The sequence below is a fragment of the Chanodichthys erythropterus genome, chromosome 15, assembly GCF_024489055.1.
Source record: "Chanodichthys erythropterus isolate Z2021 chromosome 15, ASM2448905v1, whole genome shotgun sequence".
Classification (NCBI taxonomy): Eukaryota; Metazoa; Chordata; class Actinopteri; order Cypriniformes; family Xenocyprididae; genus Chanodichthys; species Chanodichthys erythropterus.
In genome coordinates, this window is record NC_090235.1 from 38,344,429 (window position 1) to 38,349,064 (window position 4,636).

Here is a 4,636-nt window from a genome sequence, read left to right on the forward strand (position 1 = left end):
CGCGAAAGTTGTTCGGCCCGATGAGGTCTATATGTGTACCGAGTTTCATACTAATACGTGCAAGCATGTTTAATATATGGACCAAATTTTCAGACTTTTTTCAAGGGGGCGCTGTCAAGCCCCCCTGCCACGCCCGGGTACCAGCCTCTCCGGCGTCCTAATGGCCGCGGATTCCAATGTGTGTGCCAATTTTCAAGAGTTTTTGAGCATGTTAAGGCCCCCAAAAAGCCCCGGAAGACGGAAAAAAAAAAAATAAAAAAAAAAATAAAAAAAATAAAAATAATAAATATAGCTGCGAGCAGCGATGGCGGGCCCAAGCCCGGTGGCACCGCCACCCCGGTGGCTTCAGGGCAACTGTGCACAGCGGGCAATAGGCACTTAAAACGGTTAAACATCAAAGGACTATGTCAAATTCACTCCACATTTACTGCACTACAAGGTGCCGCTATAGAGCCCCTCCTCCCTGCCCATTTTCAAAGGATTACATGTGCCAAGTTTTAACATTATTCTGATGAATTTTGAAGCAAATCAGGTAAAAATAAGAGGGTGATCTCAATGTATGCTGAAAGTGACACATTTTCTGCTTCCAGTTGGTGGTGCTATGACTTTGAATCACAATAGTCAAATCCATGTGATCAGCCTTGTACAACGAAGACTAAGCCAAAGTTTCATCAAAATCAATTAATGTATGCAGAAGTTATAACACTTTGTTTCCCATTTCTTGCCATAAATTCGTTGCCTCGCCACGGCCAAACCGTTTGAGATATCCAAAATCCGTTTGCAATTAAACAACTTCAATGTGTTAGCAACAAGTTAAAAAAAGCTTGGTGTAAATTGGATAAACCCTGTAGGAGTAGTAGTATAAAATTCATAGCCTGTTTTTTCAAAAAATTAACATTCAAACCAAAATAGCTGACTTCCTGTTGGTCGGAGCTAATGAATGTAAATTAGAAAATTGTCCGGCTTGATGAGAATAATATGTGTACCGAGTTTGGTGACTGTAGGAAAAACTAACCCCCACTTTTGTCAAAAGGTGGCGCTACTGAGCCCCTCCACCACGCCCATTTCTATGGCTTTGTCCATGTCTACTGGTTTGACAATATTGATGTGTGTGTCGAGTTTCATGCAATTTGAAGCATGTTAAGAGCCTCAAAAACACTCAAGAATATTATTACAGTTTGACCTGTTGCCATGGCAACAATATTTCAAATATCAAAAATCCTGTCATAGGTCTACATCTGCTGTGTATTGACATTACACTGATGAAGTTTGAAGCAAATCAGGTAAAAATAAGAGGGTGATCTCAAAGCATTTTAAAAGTGATACACTTCTTGCTGCCATTTGGTGGCGCTATAACTTTGACTCACAATAGTTACATCCATGTGATCAGACTACTACAACCAACAAACTCCTGAAGTTTCATAAACATCAATCAATGTATGCAGAAGTTATAACACATTTCCTGTTTCCCTTTTCTCGCCATAAATTCGTTGCCTCGCCATGGCCAAACCGTTTGAGATATCCAAAATCCGTTTGCAATTAAACAACTTCAATGTGTTCGCAACAAGTTAAAAAAGCTTGGTGTAAATTGGATAAACCCTGTAGGAGTAGTAGTATAAAATTCATAGCCTGTTTTTTCAAAAAATTAACATTCAAACCAAAATAGCTGACTTCCTGTTGGTCGGAGCTAATGAATGTAAATTAGAAAATTGTCCGGCTTGATGAGAATAATATGTGTACCGAGTTTGGTGACTGTAGGAAAAACTAACCCCCACTTTTGTCAAAAGGTGGCGCTACTGAGCCCCTCCACCACGCCCATTTCTATGGCTTTGTCCATGTCTACTGGTTGACAATATTGATGTGTGTGTCGAGTTTCATGCAATTTGAAGCATGTTAAGAGCCTCAAAAACACTCAAGAATATTATTACAGTTTGACCTGTTGCCATGGCAACAATATTTCAAATATCAAAAATCCTGTCATAGGTCTACATCTGCTGTGTATTGACATTACACTGATGAAGTTTGAAGCAAATCAGGTAAAAATAAGAGGGTGATCTCAAAACATTTCAAAAAGTGATACACTTCCTGCTGCCAGTTGGTGGCGCTATAACTTTGACTCACAATAGTCACATCCATGTGATCAGACTCCTATAACGAACACACTCGTGAAGTTTCATAAAGATCAATATATGTATGCAGACGTTATAACACATTTCCTGTTTCCTTTTTCTCGCCATAAATTCGTTGCCTCGCCACGGCCAAACCGTTCGAGATATCAAAAATCCCCTGGCAATTTTTAATCATCAGTGTCTTGACTTCATGCTGACCGAGTTTGGTGGCGATCGGATTAATCGTCTAGGAGGAGTATATCAAATTCCAGAGCATGCGTTTTTCAAACAACCCTTAATAGCTGACTTCCTGTTGGCGTGGCGATTAACTTAGAGCGCGAAAGTTGTTCGGCCCGATGAGGTCTATATGTGTACCGAGTTTCATACTAATACGTGCAAGCATGTTTAATATATGGACCAAATTTTCAGACTTTTTTCAAGGGGGCGCTGTCGAGCCCCCCTGCCACGCCCGGGTACCAGCCTCTCCGGCGTCCTAATGGCCGCGGATTCCAATGTGTGTGCCAATTTTCAAGAGTTTTTGAGCATGTTAAGGCCCCCAAAAAGCCCCGGAAGACGGAAAAAAAAAAAAAAATAAATAAAAAAATAATAATAATAATAAATATAGCTGCGAGCAGCGATGGCGGGCCCAAGCCCGGTGGCACCGCCACCCCGGTGGCTTCAGGGCAACTGTGCACAGCGGGCAATAGGCACTTAAAACGGTTAAACATCAAAGGACTATGTCAAATTCACTCCACATTTACTGCACTACAAGGTGCCGTTATAGAGCCCCTCCTCCCTGCCCATTTTCAAAGGATTACATGTGCCAAGTTTTAACATTATTCTGATGAATTTTGAAGCAAATCAGGTAAAAATAAGAGGGTGATCTCAATGTATGCTGAAAGTGACACATTTTCTGCTTCCAGTTGGTGGCGCTATGACTTTGAATCACAATAGTCAAATCCATGTGATCAGCCTTGTACAACGAAGACTAAGCCAAAGTTTCATCAAAATCAATTAATGTATGCAGAAGTTATAACACTTTGTTTCCCTTTTCTTGCCATAAATTCGTTGCCTCGCCACGGCCAAACCGTTTGAGATATCCAAAATCCGTTTGCAATTAAACAACTTCAATGTGTTAGCAACAAGTTAAAAAAGCTTGGTGTAAATTGGATAAACCCTGTAGGAGTAGTAGTATAAAATTCATAGCCTGTTTTTTCAAATAATTAACATTCAAACCAAAATAGCTGACTTCCTGTTGGTCGGAGCTAATGAATGTAAATTAGAAAATTGTCCGGCTTGATGAGAATAATATGTGTACCGAGTTTGGTGACTGTAGGAAAAACTAACCCCCCCCACTTTTGTCAAAAGGTGGCGCTACTGAGCCCCTCCACCACGCCCATTTCTATGGCTTTGTCCATGTCTACTGGTTGACAATATTGATGTGTGTGTCGAGTTTCATGCAATTTGAAGCATGTTAAGAGCCTCAAAAACACTCAAGAATATTATTACAGTTTGACCTGTTGCCATGGCAACAATATTTCAAATATCAAAAATCCTGTCATAGGTCTACATCTGCTGTGTATTGACATTACACTGATGAAGTTTGAAGCAAATCAGGTAAAAATAAGAGGGTGATCTCAAAGCATTTTAAAAGTGATACACTTCTTGCTGCCATTTGGTGGCGCTATAACTTTGACTCACAATAGTTACATCCATGTGATCAGACTACTACAACCAACACACTCCTGAAGTTTCATAAACATCAATCAATGTATGCAGAAGTTATAACACATTTCCTGTTTCCCTTTTCTCGCCATAAATTCGTTGCCTCGCCACGCCCAAACCGTTTGAGATATCCAAAATCCGTTTGCAATTAAACAACTTCAATGTGTTCGCAACAAGTTAAAAAAAGCTTGGTGTAAATTGGATAAACCCTGTAGGAGTAGTAGTATAAAATTCATAGCCTGTTTTTTCAAAAAATTAACATTCAAACCAAAATAGCTGACTTCCTGTTGGTCGGAGCTAATGAATGTAAATTAGAAAATTGTCCGGCTTGATGAGAATAATATGTGTACCGAGTTTGGTGACTGTAGGAAAAACTAACCCCCCCACTTTTGTCAAAAGGTGGCGCTACTGAGCCCCTCCACCACGCCCATTTCTATGGCTTTGTCCATGTCTACTGGTTGACAATATTGATGTGTGTGTCGAGTTTCATGCAATTTGAAGCATGTTAAGAGCCTCAAAAACACTCAAGAATATTATTACAGTTTGACCTGTTGCCATGGCAACAATATTTCAAATATCAAAAATCCTGTCATAGGTCTACATCTGCTGTGTATTGACATTACACTGATGAAGTTTGAAGCAAATCAGGTAAAAATAAGAGGGTGATCTCAAAACATTTCAAAAAGTGATACACTTCCTGCTGCCAGTTGGTGGCGCTATAACTTTGACTCACAATAGTCACATCCATGTGATCAGACTCCTATAACGAACACACTCGTGAAGTTTCATAAAGATCAATATAT